This window comes from Bemisia tabaci, chromosome 1, assembly GCF_918797505.1.
Source record: "Bemisia tabaci chromosome 1, PGI_BMITA_v3".
In the NCBI taxonomy this organism is placed as follows: domain Eukaryota; kingdom Metazoa; phylum Arthropoda; class Insecta; order Hemiptera; family Aleyrodidae; genus Bemisia; species Bemisia tabaci.
In genome coordinates, this window is record NC_092793.1 from 70,614,788 (window position 1) to 70,630,759 (window position 15,972).

Consider the following 15,972-nt stretch of genomic DNA (forward strand, 5'->3'; position numbering starts at 1 on the left):
ATAGCTGGTCGCCCTGGTCACTCTAACGAGTGAGTTTTAACGATTAGAAAAATGTTAACAAGATCTCCTCGAAAGGACTGTTTATTCGGTAATTTATACCCGCTCGATGGATGCAAGAATGTCGAGCTATTTAACGAGTCGGACGCGGCTAGGGCAGGGGGCACCGGGACCAGGGGCGGGGAGTGAGACGTTGAGTCGCGTCACATGATCGAAACAAAGAACATATGAAGTTCGATGTAAAATGATTTCCATTTGATTGGTCAAAGGCATTAATAAAATAAACAGAGCCGGGGAGCGCGGTTGGCGGGGCGGCGGATACAGAAGTGGTCTAGCTGGTGAGCGCGCGGCCGCGGACATGATGAGATTGTGTTATTCGATAATATTGGGAGGTTCATGCCTATGTTGTTCCTTGTTCCATATGCCGGACGTCAAACCAAATCCTCGAACCGCTGATCAAAGTGCGCTCACCAATACTCTGAAACCCGAACTCGCGAAATGCTGCTGATTTTCACCGCCGCCGCGCCCGTAGCCCGCACCTGCGAGAGCCCCGGTCCCCGCTCCTTGGTTCCCCTTTCCCGGGCATTCCTCGTGCTTGCGGGGTTACCTCTTTTTTCTCTCATCACTGACTTTTTCCCCTCGTCCTCCCCGCCTCCTCGTCTCGCTCTTCCTTCGCTTTTCGTTTTAAGTTTTACAGCTTCGTCGGAGATCGACACGTATCGTGTTGTACAAGTTGCTGCCTCTTTGAAGCTGCGGTTGCTCACATGCGATCGAGTCTTTGAACCCCGGACCCTCCGAGCCCTGGCATGTTACACCCCTTGGCGCCTTCTTATCGCTCACAATCGCCGATGTATCGACGAGTGTGAATCCTCTCGGTTTTAGTGCCGTCGGAACAGTTCGTTTTACCACCTTCGGGACGTTATAACAGATGTCATATGTGTAAGGAGAAAAGCAACTTGGTTACACGAAACAAAAAGGTAGAGGCTCTTTTTGGTTCAGAAGAATGAGCCTTCGCTCCCTCAGCCGCGCGAACCGACCGATTCAGTTGACAGAACCAATCTTCACACAGTAAGAAAAAGTAACTAATATTGGAAGTAGAGCACGAAGTAACTTAAATGTGAGGTTGATATGTTTTGGTTGGTTTTTCTGTGGTTTAAACAGACAAATTTTTGGGTTTTTTGGGCAACCGCATTGAACATCAGGCACGAATGGTCAGGATCAAACCTGGATCGTATTGGGTATTAGTCCAATGCGCTGTTACGTGGTCACTTGCAAGTCGCAACCTCTGTAGTAACAACGATTGGAATAAGAGTACATTAGTGCAACAAAGAACTTTCTTCATCCCCAGTTATCTCAAATTAACCTATGGTTTTGGTCGATTTAACCTAAAATTTAGTCTATTGACCGAGTCTTTAGGTTGATTTGGTCAAAAAAGAGTAGCTCAACTCACATGCAGTAGCCATTTAAAACGAACATATTTGACTGTGTCGTCCAGGAACCAAAGCCTGTTTCACCAAACTGGGAAACTTAGGTTAGGTATGCAGAAAATATGAACCAAATTTATTCGATTCAACGGACTGCAATGGAAAAAAGTCGCTTGGCTCTAGAGTTCAGACTCTTAAAAACATTCACAAGAAAGAATACTCTTGATTCAATCGGACTTTTTACTTGAATCAAAAGGAAATCCGCCTAAATCAAGAGGCTCGGCTTTTCGATTCAAGGAAAAATCTGATTGAATCAAGAGTATTTTTTTCTTGTCAACGTTATTAAGAATCTGGACATGAGCCCAATCAAATTGTTTTTCCAGTGTTGATTTTCGATTTAGTGAACTGAAGAGATCAGTTTGCTTGACTGAGGGCTCGCGCCTCTAAACCATAAAGCGCCTGCTGAACCATTTGATTAGTATAATCAAGGTTTTTTTTCGGTGTGTACCGTATTTTCTACGCTGCCCTACTTTAATTCTCATAGGCCAGGGGTGTAAGTTATTCTACCCGCATTCCTGTCATAGTCTTCAATCGACATGAAAAATCCTCACATCGGCCGGAATGTGGCAGAGGTGTAGAGAATGAGAACGTTTTCGTAGCAACGTGCGCACCAGTGATTCAAGGTGTAATGGCTGATTTATGTCGTTTTAGACGAGACGCAGGCACGTAAATAAAACATCCAAAAAGATTGGACGTGATGCTCATACGAATATATGATTAAAAAATTTTCCCAAGACAACGACACACGGATAGGTCTCTGACTCATCCCGTAGACGGACAAAAACATGAAATTGTCGCACGTTCCCGGTTCCCCTCGGCAGTCTCGCAGTTTAGTTATGATTTATCTTGATTAAGCCTCTAGCCTAATGGTTTATCTTTTAAAAATAGCTTTCTCATTCATAATCATTAATTTAAATTAAAAATTTTTCACTCAATCCACAGAGCTCACTCCAGCCGCTGCTGATTTATCATTGATTACAACCAATGAATCGTACCGAGGTTTAAATGAATGTTATGCCTAACATACAAATTTGACGGATTCATAATTACTCATAGAGAGTATTTTGGTTTGATCTTTCTGAGACAATATGCAGAGAGGAAGACCTGCAAGTTAAAGTTTTAAATGCTGACTGTATACAAACACTTGTGTGATAATTTTTAGTCTCGTTACATCCGATTTTTCTGGGGAATACTATGGTTTAAAGTATCGATGGTCAAAGTGTAAAACCACGTATCTCCGTTTATGACGTCGCAGACTTCCCATCATACTTCAATTTTTCTTTGGAAAACTAGTCATTATTTTTGGAAAACTTTGTTCCTTTTTCTTCTTACTTGACAGCATATTCTGTATAAATTTCAAGCTGTAAAGTCGGCTTGTTTCTTTCCGAAAATATCTTAGAAATTTTGAAAAACTGCAATTGGACGTATTTACGCTAAAAGGAACAATGTGCATAGGGTTTGCGTGTAACATGGTTCCTTTTAGCATACATATGTCCAATTGAGATTCGTGGTTCCGCACTTTGGCCATCGATTTGATATTTTCACTTTTGAAATGTATTTCGAGTGGACATCATTATCAAACGCGTCTCTTTCATACAAATAAAGAAAGAAATCAAACTACGGCGAGGGAAAATAGTTTTAAAAGATTTTACCAAGAATGTGCAACGGTAAATTAAAGAAATTATCTCGGTATGCTTTGACTGAGCTGGCGTAAGAGTATTAGTGGTAATCAGTTTGAAAAAACGAAGAAAAAAAAATTAAAAACTGTAAAGTAGTGCAATCCCTCGAGTGAAAGAAAATAACGCTTTGCCGCGTATAACTGCGCGAGGCGTAGAATCCCCAACACTTTTTTAGTCAAGTAATGTAACAAAGTAGCATCCTGGAACAAGAGAGGGGAGAGAGTGGTTGGCGGCTCGCTGTGCTCACTTCCAGCCGCAGAACAATCCGAAACAAAAGAAACCATTTGGCAAGAGCAAAGTGTTTGTTTTATTTGTTTTTTGTTTCTGTCTTCCAGACCTTATAAGCGCCTGGGCCTCCTCCCCAATTCGCCAGACGCGGGGTTTCCATGAAAATGCTGGTGACTAGCCGGTGGAAACCTAACTTGAATGAGCGACGCTCTTGTTCTGAAACAGGGTTGCCGAGTGGAGATGGGCAAAACTCATGACAATTCAAAGGTATCATAAGTATAAAACCGAGTTTCATTCTTCCTCGATGACAATCTTAGCGGGAAGAATTTTTTTTCGCAAAATAAAAATTACTCGAAGGAAGTTTACAGCGACATTTTTAAATTCTCTCCTTTTTTGGGTATCATTTTCCTTCTGACCGGATACCAAAGTGTTCCGTGTTTTTTTCTAAAATTCTTGCATGTATTATTTTTATCATTCTCATTTTTAAACTTTCTCCCAATTCTCCCTAAATTTTAAAATCTTGCTCTGTAACCATTACCTCTCAAATGTATTCTAGTTCATGTAACAAATCTTGTGACCGAACAACAGAGGTGTTTTGGTCATAGATCCTAAGGCTTCACTTTAAAATAAACGTAAATTACTATACTAACTACCCTCAAGAGTTTTTAGTGCGCTTATTGCAGCATATTTCACTAAAATCGACTTTGACTAAAATCATATGAAGAATGATTTAATAAATTTGGCTGAGCTCCTCTAAATATTCAATAAAAAACGCCACCACATGAATAGCTCCTTCCTATTTACAATGGACCACTAGCCTTGGTATAAACCTACGTATCATGGTTAGTGTTTCCTCCTCGAATTTTTATGATTAAAGCGATTCGAACGACGGAAAGTCACCGACGGAGATAATAACACACCATTTGTCATATTAACACAAGGTTTGCGTTTACATGACGTTCAAGTTCTAAGATTGACACAAACTTTTTGGCAGGACGATGTAATGAATTGTATTCCGAAGCTGATGATCGATAACGGAAAAATGCTTCACCGGCATGCTCTGTGTTCTTCTGTTTTTTCCGACGGCAACAACATTTTTGATACTACCAGCATCCACTTTGTGTCAGAATCTTACGTTGGCCTATGAAAGTGGACCAAAACAATTGACCAAAGCGTTTAAAATCTCTTAGTGCACTTGAAAATGAGCAAATGCGGGACACAAATCATATAAATGATTTCATCCGTATTCTTGCCGTCTACCTATTGTTAGTTGGAAATAATCAAGCAAGAGAAAACTATGAACAAATTAATTAAATCGGAAAGGACTATGCAAAAATAGAAAAAAAGAGAAAAAAAACAGGAAGAATTATGTAAACATGAATTCATCAAAAATGAACTATTTATAAATGATTTTTGTGCTTTATAGATTCTTTTTTTTTTTTCCATTTTCCATGGTCCTCTTCTGCATAAATGCGTTCAATTATTTAAATATTTAAAGCTTTTTCGGGAGTTGATTTTCAACCTTCCTGAAGAATGCTGAGGAGGAAACGTGTAACGGAGTGGTCGTGTTGGTGCCTTGTCCAAGGTCCCATTCGCAGAGCCTCGCCTGACGGGGGTGCGCCGGTGCGGGTGGTGGCGCCAAAATTTGACAACCCGGTGCCAAAATCGAGGGTCGAGTGTCCACTGTCCGGGAGCCCAGCGCCAGTGTCGAGTATGGACACCACGCTGACGCATTCTCGCATAATACGGGCCCTTGAGGCGACTTTCATAAATCTTGACTGGATGGTTGGTCCCGAGTCCCGGCTCCGATCCCAATTCCAACACCGAATCCATCGCCTCCTCCGTTTCCGCGGCGCTTCCTCCATCCTCCGTTGACTGTCCCATGTCCAGCCTAATAATCTCGAAAAATTCTTTTTTTCTCTCTTGTCCCGGGTCCGAACCCGGGCCTTTTATCACGCTGATTGACAGCGGCCGCGGCCAGCGCCAAACCGCCCCGCAAATCGCGCAGGGGACGCCGTTCCCTCCGACCAGTTGCCCATTAGTATTCCGCCTCTTTGCCACGATATTTTCCTCTTCAACCGGGCTCATCCATCGTTGCACAGTGCTATGAGTCAATGAGAGAGGTTGGATGTGAATTGAATGCAAGATTGGATGTGCAAAACTACGAATTTTGATGTTCATTTCATCACATTGTAAATTATCAGGAGGATTCCTTGAAGTTAATTTTAGGAGTAAATCGATGAGATTTCTTGTAAACTTCCTGGTTTTGTGTTGACACTTGACAGATATATTTGCTCTTAAATTTTTACATTATGTCCGATATTCCCACTGAACCGCTCCACTGTGCTTTACAAGGTTTATCAATTCATTCGTACCGGTTTCATCCAACCTGATGTCCATTGACAGCGCCTTAAGAAAGTGTACAGGGGCCGTCACATGCAAGCAACGAAAAGAAATGTTCTCTTATCCAAAAATTCGTACCTATATGATTGCAACGATTCAAAATTTTTGCACTAAGAAAAAATTATGGCATATTCTACGAGGAGCATCAAGTGTCTACTTGATTTGTGAAACATTGATACTGCAGGATAAAGATATCCAGACATCTGGTAGCATGTACCATATTTTTGGTGAATGCTACTGGAGTTACGGTCTTTACCAGGATAGAGTCTGTTGGTATGGTGGCGAGGACCAGCGAAATATCTTTTTTTCAAATTATGGGTTAAGTTGAAAAACGCGCATCTTCATCGCAGCATTTTGAAATTTCCGATTACTTTTATCTTTGAAAAGAAATACGTAGCTAAAATATCCCTTTGAAGTTTTTTTTTTTTTTTTTTCAATATAATCGAATGGGTGAAGACAATTCTCAGATAATTTTTTAACGAAACTGGTCAATTTTCTGTTAAAAAATTAAAAAAAGGAGCGGAGATCGGCAACTTTAGAATTGACGATATGCATTTTTTATCTTCTGGTGACCCAAAATTTTTGTTTTGTTTAGTTTTTAGTTGTGTTTATTTTAGTTTGTAGTGTTTAGTTGTTTGCCCGTTTCTTTCTACTCCTCTTGGGTTTTTTCTTTACTCTTTTTGCCCGTAAAATACATTTTTTCATACCATGTTACAAAGACACTATCAGAATTATTCATGTATGTGCGTTTATATTAAAATCTATGAAAAAAAACAAAGAAAACTTTGAAACAAGGACAAAAAGACAAATAAACAGGTGAGAATGCATATCCAAGAACTTAAGGAAATTATTCGCGGGCCCCGTAAAAGCTGGCAGCAGAGATATTGAAAATTATCACTTGAAGGCGAGTTTCGGTTGTTTCCGGTACCCGTTATCAAATCTTGTTTCAGCATTAATCATTTGGAGCGTATGGTGAAAGCAATTTAGGAGTTGATTTCCAGACTCTCGGTGTGTGCTTTCTTTTCCCGTAATATTTTAAAAAAGGAACGTGCCGCGTAGTTAGGCAAGTCTAGAACTAAATTCCGTACCAGGAATCGGCTTTCGAAGAATCAGTTTTAGTGAATTGTTGTTGTCGCAGAACATTTGATGGATCTAAAAAGTAATAAATCTTATCCTCAACCTAAAAATTAATTAAACAGTAGAGTTTTGGAGGACAAATGATACTAATTTATTGAGTTTCTAGGGATGGGTGTTGTTTTTAATAGCTAGTGAACGTGTGGCGTCAATCTAATTCAATTAAGTCTCTTCTCTGGATACCCTTGGGAGGACTCGCCTGGACCGTTACGAGGTTCTTGAAGTGCAGGTCAACTCATCATTCGCTAAACCCACGAACTGTCAGAGGAGGCCGCTAAATTACGGGGCAATAAAAAATGTCAGCTCTTAAATTCTGCAAACTGCAGGTTCGCACAACCTACTCCGGGAACGCACGGAGAGCGTTTTGATTGCAAGGGCGGAGTTTCGCAAGTCAAAACAGATATAACTTAATCCGTGGCAAATTCCTCAGGTAGATTTTTCGAGGCACGCTTTCAGTCCAGTAGAGGTATTGTTGGAACAAATTGCTTCCTGCTGAGCGATTGTGAATCTGCTTTGCCAAAATAAACAGAAACCGTCTGGTCCTTTTTTAGAATACGACTGACCCAGCCCATTTTTGCCGGCTCCTGTTTCCCACTAATTTGATTGAGATTAGAAAGTCCTCGATGACAATTCACTCTCATTACACACATTAAAAATCGTAAGCATCGTGCGCTATTTGTTGAGCTTTTATGCGTAATGTTTACCGTGGCCTCCAGGGATCTTTTCTGGCCCGCCGCAAATATTGTTTCAAACTGGTCCAGTTTTTGACACTTTCAAACGGAATTTCTATGCCATTGAGGTTCAAAACATCCGAAAAAATTCCTAGAAGAGCAAATTAATCCATTCTTTCTAAAACACCAGTTTTAAAAACATGAATGCCACTGGTTACTCGATACTTTTTATTGAAAGAGCAGTAAAACATAAACAATACTGAGGGCATTGACAATTTGTAAACTATGGGTTTATATGTTGCTCTCCTACTCAGTCATTAAATGTCCACAGTGGAAATTTTTCGCCGAACCAGAATGAAACCATTGTTATGAATACATTTATTATCAATCATGAAAACCATAATTGGAGGGCTGTGAGGGAGATATTTGATTTTGGTCATGAAAAATTAAAATAATGACCTCGCTTTAATTCTCAATACAATATTCTCTTTCCTAGCAGTTTTTCCGTGGGCTCGACATTATTAATAAATTAAATTTTATTTTATTTTGGATATTTATTTGATTCGACAGAATCCTACTTCGCTTTTAATTTCCTAATTACTTTCAAGGGATACTTTACAAAAAGAAATTATTCTTAGTCTTTCCCCCGCTTTTCTCAAGTAATTTTGTTTACAATAATTTAGCTGAACGAGCAAAGTAACTCAGTTGAGCACTTTTTACTTGACTACGAAATGTTTATACGGCTTTATTTGACTTGTTTGTTGTACTTTTACATTTTGGAATTGATTTCTTTTTTTCATTACCATCTTTATTTTTAAATATGCAGGTTAAAAAATATCCATGTTAGTTTATAAGTATTAAAGTAAAAGACCTTTTTTTTGTAACTCATTTCATTTGGATGCAGACCGGCGTTGCCCCTTTTAGCATTACTTCAGTCTGCTTATACGGCCTTATTTAAGTTAGACATATTTTTATGAACTGAAAATAGTGAAAAATAAATAAATATAAAATCATTTGATTCTAAAATTATAACACGGGGAATTTGCCGTTTTAACTAAATGAATGGACAATGAAGATGATGATATACATTTTGATAAAGAAACTACTTTCAATAATTGGTGCGTAAAACAGACGATTATTACTACTTAGGTGGACTAAGGAAAACCTCACATGTGATAAAAATGGTGATAGACACGGGTTTTAAATTTTCATCAGTGCAAGTAAAAAGAAACTGAATCACTCTGTCTCAATTCATTTAGTAATCATTTTTCAATAAACAGTATTAAATTCAGGCACCGAGATAGGTGCTATATGTTTCGATGCATTATGCGCGTGTATCTTACATCATACAGACGATCAATAGCACATCATGAAAATACTTCAAATGCGACCAAAAACCGTACTCCTGTCTTATTTTTGTTTGAAAATTAACATTCGTTTTTGAGATTACTAGACAGAAAGTCTTGTCCTATTCTGTCACTAAAATCAAATTGTCGCTGATCTTGAAAAGTGAATCCAAGAAATAAGAATAGCATTGAGAACAATCCAAGTTTTAATGAAACTTAATTTACAATCAAGGCTTTCAAAGCTTAATTAAAAACTAATTAGTTAATCTGTCCGACCTCTACCAGCGGAAATTTTCTGGTAGTCATTTTCTATGTTAATCAAGTTTTTGGTCTAAGATTCTCTGATTTCGTGAGCTTAATCTTTTGCAATAATATTTACTACCTGGAGGTGATGAATAGGATTGCGACTTGTGTGTATGCGCTGCGCGAGAAGACTAATAACATATTGTATTCGCTGGGTTATGTTCCAAAGTTCAAACGCTCATCACTCTATTTTTAATTTATTTTATTTTTTACATTTTTAATAACTTTTTTTATTTTATATACTCCTAAAACATATTTCAATTACATTTCGACCCCCTTACCCCCAAGAAAAGAAATTGCCATGGTTTTAAAGCTATGGGAAAACATGCCTTCTTCAAATGCAGTATTATAATAATTACCAGAAAAAACCTGCATGGCTGGGAAAATTATTAGCATTAAATCGATCCTTCGTTTTTTATTTATTTATTTTTTTCCTGTGAATTTTGAAAACCTCCTGTAGGGTCTTTAAATCCCTTTGATATTTTAGTTTAATAAGAAAAAAAAAAGAAACAAACAACGCTGAAAAATTACGTTTATACTTTTTTACGGGAAATGACGTTTCTTTTTAAAATGCATGTCTGCCTTGTAAAACGCGAAATTCTGGCACCTCAATTTTAAACTTCATTACTTGTTTTGCGCGAAATCCTGGTTATTAATGAAGAGCAAGAAACAATTACTTAGATTGTTCATGGGATTTTCTCCCTTTTTTTTCGAACGCACACCTGACTTTCTTTCGTGTTATTATTTTAATCATCTGTTTTTTTAAAATCTACTTACGTACATACATATAAGTCGCTTTACAGCACTCGCAAAATCTACTTGCCATCCAAATAATCGTTGAACAATTGAATGAAACAAACATGTTCATTCAATTATAAACTTGATATTTTTACTTCTCCACATCCCTAAAATTTACATTAGAATTGATCCATCAAAACTGCAATTTTTAGTAGATAGTGATTAATGAGTGATTCTATTAATTAAAAAAAGATAGGTGTTTATTATCAATCAATAATAAAATAAAAATTGTTGTGGCATTGTGCTAGACCCCATGTACCTGTCTTAATGGGATGTCCCTGACGGGGCATGTTTGAGAAACCTAATTTTTGTGTATAATATTGATAGATTTGACTAATTTCGTTTGTTTTCTACTAATTTTTCATCTTACTAGAGTTGTTTTTCGCGAGTAACTTCATAAAAAAAAACCTGTGGATGCGGCACTGTGTTCAATTGAAAACATATGCATGTATAAATTTATTCATGTGTTTGCCTTTAGCTTGTATATAAATACGATTTAAAATTCCCAAACGATCAAGATTTCATCAGGAAATATAAATTAAAGACACGAATATCAGGCCTGAAAATGTTGAAATTAATTGCATGAAAACTCTGAAGTCAAATTCTAAGAGCATAAAATATATTTAATTATATTGCGGATCTAAAAAGACTCCTATATCGGAGAGTTTTCTGTTTAAATAAAAGATAGGGAAAGAGACTTTAATCAACTGAAACAAATACACAAAATCTCACAATTTACTTTGGCTGTACCGGTATAAAAATTATTTTGATCTTCTGGTCGAGCTCCTCTTCTTATTTTACACTTCTCAAATGAATTTCCATGCTGACATGGCCTCATTGTGAGGAAGAAACGGTTCTGAGTGAGTAAATGACTAAAAACGCGCAGAGCGAGAAAGCTCTCGGAATTAAACGCGGTTACTCAATCTTGGGAAAATGTTGTAACAGTGTGCTTTGAGCATTCTTAAGACAATAGAAATCTCCATTTTCGCCTGATCTCACTTAAGCCGACTAGAAATTCTCATGGGCTCAGTTGCAATAAAACAAAGATGCACTGAGAGAAATTTGGGGGTGCTGCAGACATAACTGGCTCGCCTACTTTAGCGTGGTCTTACAGGCACTGCATTCTGCCTATGCAAACGCATCAATAAAATTATTGTCTGTGATTAACTAAAAAAAAAGAAAAAAAATCTCTAAGCTACACTTAGGTAGCTTTTTTCTTCCCGCTGGTTTCTTTTCATTTCCAAGTTTCCATTTCATCGTACCTGCTGATATTATTTTTTTTTCCTCTTTTGTATCATAGTTATGCTTGTTTCACTCATTGCTAATGGACTAAGTGAGTGATAATAAATTTATTTTTATGAATTAAGGGATGAAGTTTATTGAGTGATGAAAAAAAGGCCATTGGAATCATCGTTGCAATTACCGATACCATTAAGCCGAGAAAATGAAGGAGGCTAGTATTTAAGGCATATGGTGAAGTAACATTGATAAAATGGTTATAAACACAAACTAATGTTTTCAAAAACCTAATGTGTATTTAGATCCGCGCGGAATAACTAAAAATGATTTATGGATACAAACTTTCTATGAATTAGGGCGGTGGACGTTAAATTTTTTTCCCGGCATGGTACATGCATTGAAAAAAATACTGGCTGCGAAAAATATATACATTATCAGTCAGTAACATAGTGACAAAAAATTTTTAATGAAACAAGAAGAACTATTGACGGTCACCCGCACCTACCTCTATCGTTTTTGTTGCAATTATATTTCAGAATATTCCCTTCCTCAGAGTGACAAAAAATTATTCGGCGGATAAATCATCTCCTGTTTTGATCGGAAAATGATTTTAATGGCTCCAAAACCTAATCATCCTTTAATGACTTTTAATATTAACACGACTTCAAATGAAACATTTGGAAGCTCGATCATCATGCAAATCAATTTTATTGAGTCCATCCAATACTTATACATACACGGGTGCAAAATATTTCAACTTTTCAATAGAAGAAGAAAATTCAAAGTTACAGCAGTTATTACTCAATGCCTAATGAGTGAATTTTTTACACACAAATCGAATGCTATGTTTTATGAGTTGAGAATTTTTTTTTTTTTTTTTTATCAATTCTTTCCGCTAGGAGGTTTTGACAAATGAGAATTCCTCCAAATTCACTACTATGGCTACGGGAAGAGAAAATTTATGAAAATGTCATTACTAAGTGATGCAGGAGTCATCTCAATTTGACTCTGAAGAGTATGAGACAACTATTCAGGAGAAAAAACATCATTTAATAACTTTATGTAGGTAAATAAATGTCATACTGAATGAATAATGAACATGATAGCTAGCAAATAAAATATTTACCGTCCCTCAATTAAACCGCATTAACTCTTGATAGAAGGGACAAAATTGATGGGCGTTTTAAAAATTATAAAAATGAAAACAATATAAATTATTTTATATTTAAATAGACTTTACTCTTTTCATATGAGCTGACAACAAAATTTGCTTTTTGCATAGAATCACAGATCAAGAGCCAAGGCATGAAAATCAATAGCCTTCAGCCATGTTGTTTGGAATATCCGCCAGGTACGTCACACATGGTAAACCATGCTGAGCAGTTATGGGGCTTTATTGGAGATGGGAGACGGAGGTCATTGGCTTGCGAGGGGAGGTCACTCGCCAATTTCATCAGTTTACTTCTATTATTAATAATTGCAATTATTTGCAACATTTCAGTTTGCGATACTTGCAGACTTTCAGAATATTGCCTTCACGAACTAGCAAAAATAAAACTCATTCTGACATTTCATGTATACAATGAGGCATTTAATCGTTTTTATCTAGTTGCTATACCAGTACTCATCTTTGTCTCAGACTCGGAAACAATTTATTTGTTGCACAACTCTCCAAAACATGGCACTACAATATGTGAAATACCACCCATATAACTAATAGTATCATTATAGATTTTTGAAAGGTATGTGTTATTCGAAGATATTCCCAAAAGAAGATGATGATTCGAAGATGTTTCCCAGACATTGGGACAGTAGTTGATACTTTTGCTCTCCAGCAAATCATCCCAGAACATGTTTGTCCTAAAAAATGTCAGCGTTCAAAGATTTTTCTAATAATCCTTCGATTTTGCGAGGAAAGGACCAATGTCAACTCTGTATCAGTTCTTTACACTTGCCTATTCAGCGGTTCATTCTCTCTAAACATTATCATTACACGTGACATTTAATGGGGTCCTCCTACTAATTTTTGACCTCTCACACGGTCATGTTTAATTTTGTCCCCAATCATTTCGAAGTAGTAATTAACCGGCATAATAAACAAAGGTTTATCATTTCGTACCTTCACCGGATCTCTAAAGGATCCATAATCCATTGTTGCTCCCTTAATAGTTTTTCATTACTGTTCTTGAAAAATGTCAACATATACATAACTTTTGTATAAATGAATGGATCATATTTTTATTTCACCCTATCAAATTATTCTTTCTTTCAAATCTGAAAGGAAAACTTATGAGATATTTGCCTAAATAATTCACCGAATACAGAGAAATAGTGGAGAAGGATTAATTATTGACTGTGCATTTTTATCTCAACTAATACTGTTCATGGAACAGGGAACACGGTACTAAAATGCTCTACTTTGGCCTCGACTCATTTAGAAGTTGGATACATGACTTTTTGTGTTTATTCAGAGCAGGATTTAAATCATTGGTTTGTTTCCGTTGATTTATTAGAAGCGAGACGAAAACTGTCAACCGTCGGTGAAATTCATTTATAAAATTATCCTGGTGTCATACTTTTACTGAGAAAATGTACTTGCTGAGGGCAGTAGACATAGGGTCAAGTTAGAAAACCTGCCGCAAAAGTGTGCGAATAATTGAAGCGCTGGTTGTAAAAAGGGCACTTTTTAAATTGCGATATCTCAAAAGCTCCGCTAACGTTTCATCCGTTATGATTTAAAGAACTGTATGTAATTTATCGTGGCTCTTACTGAATATTCATTATGATTTTACAATGCTGAAAGTGTAAAATTTCAGAAAATTCACCCAATAGTTTCCTCGCTAAAGGATAAATCAGCACTGGAGATTCTAAAAATGTCCTTTCTACACCCAACGCTTCAACATTTGGTTGCACGAGCAAATTCGACGCATTGTTTATCATGCAGCCAAGTAAATAGACGGTACTTACCAATAATTGTGACTTTTTATTTAAAGCCGCCTCATAAAGTCCGTTTAAGAGCGCACTTCATGTTGACAAACACTGCCGAGAACTACAGAACAGTTAGGACTTGGTCACTTTGAGATATAATATTTAAAATTTCAACAAATAGGAAATAATAGAAACTTAAACGAAAGAAAAATAAAAGGAACTTTTTGAAGAGAACAAAAATCATAGGGATCGAGTCCTCTCACATCCTCGACCGGCAAACACTTCTGGAGGCCATCATCACAAGAATTCGATCACAAACACACGAACTATCACTGAATCCGATGCCCGCTTTCCCGGGAAAATTCAAAACGCCGGGAGCGCACAGGAATCCGAACCGGAACGCATGATCGCGGAGGAAAATTCACGAAAAATTGAGTCCGAAATTCAAACGGGGTCAACGACAGCGCACTGATATCGATGACGAGATCGCGAGACGGCAAGGACCACGAAATCTGGAGGAGTTGATATCGGCGTGCGTAATCAAAAGAGAGGGGAAAAGTGTGTGATCTGATAAAAAAGATAGCGATCACGACGAACACGGCGGTGGCGCTACGACACCAAACATAGTTGGGACAGGACTGAGGGATATTTCTCGCTATAGACAACCCATCGAACGAAATCGGCCCTCTTCGGTAAGTTCCGGGGATCTCCTAAGAAACGCCTATCACAACAATTACCCAGGCTCCGCCCACCGAGCGGAGCAACCGCGAACCAGCCACGGCTCACGCTGCTTCTGGCGCGGCTTCCCGCCTGCCGCTCTCCGGGTCCTGCTCGTGTTTCACCGGCGGCATAACTTCACGGCGCTCAGTTACACAGCCAATCTTTGGAAACACTCCCAGCAACACTGCCGTGCTAAGGAAGAACGCCGTATGAACATTCGAGAGTTGCCAGATTTCCTTCGATAAAGTGTCAATTTTTGAGGAAAGTTATGAATATTTTCCTTTGAAATTTTCAGGAACTTTAGGTGAAAATACGAACAAAATTATGTTAGAAATCGGAAGGAAAATATTCATAAGTTTACCAGGAAATTCTTGTTTTATCAGAGAAGTTTGGCAACGCCAGAAGGTTCATACGGCGTTTTTCCTTAGGACGGCAGAACAGCTTTGTCTCTGCTCACGTTTGGTTTCAACTCCAAGTCTCTCGCAATATTTTTACTAAATCATCAATTTATAAAGAGGTATTATTATACTACCAACAAGCAAAAACAGGAAAGCAAAAAAAATTGAAACAATGATAAAGGTTTTAGCTAAATGAAAAAAACAATAAAACAAATTTAATTTAAGAGAAGATGGTCTGATCCCTACAAGGTTAAGTTAGGTTAAAAAGCTCCGATCTTGAAAATGTTCCTACACCCTCATTCATCTATCTCATCTCAAGGATTCGCTCAATAGGTGTAATATTATCTTTTGTTTGAACGCGTGATGCTTGAATCGAACTACATGCTTCATATTTATGTATTTTTTTCTAATAATTGCGCGTATTTAAAGTCATTAAAATTTGGGTAGAAGATTTAAAACTCTTTCTTTTTTCCAACCTTATTTGATTTTATGAGAATCGCTGGTAAGCTGCCAGAGTATTTAGTATTTATTATGCATTTATTATGGTAAAAAAACAAAAAACGAATCCCGCTGTGGCTTGAGTAGAAGCTTAAACTCATTTTTATTCGTCATCTACTTCGTTGAAAAGATGGAATGTGGAAAAA

General features: G+C 37.4%; 1 protein-coding gene across 3 annotated transcripts in view; it reads right to left on the reverse strand.

The window, feature by feature from the left end:
- LOC109033212 (GATA-binding factor C) overlaps positions 1 to 14,895 on the reverse strand; it is a 130,695-nt gene extending 115,800 nt beyond the window's left edge. The window contains exon 1 of one of the 3 annotated variants that reach the window (XM_072306101.1): positions 14,250 to 14,895. The gene's annotated coding sequence lies outside the window, so the exon portion shown is untranslated. The remainder of the gene's footprint in view (positions 1 to 14,249) is intronic. The other 2 variants (XM_072306102.1, XM_072306103.1) reach the window with 2 other exon arrangements.
- Positions 14,896 to 15,972: the final 1,077 nt, after the last annotated feature.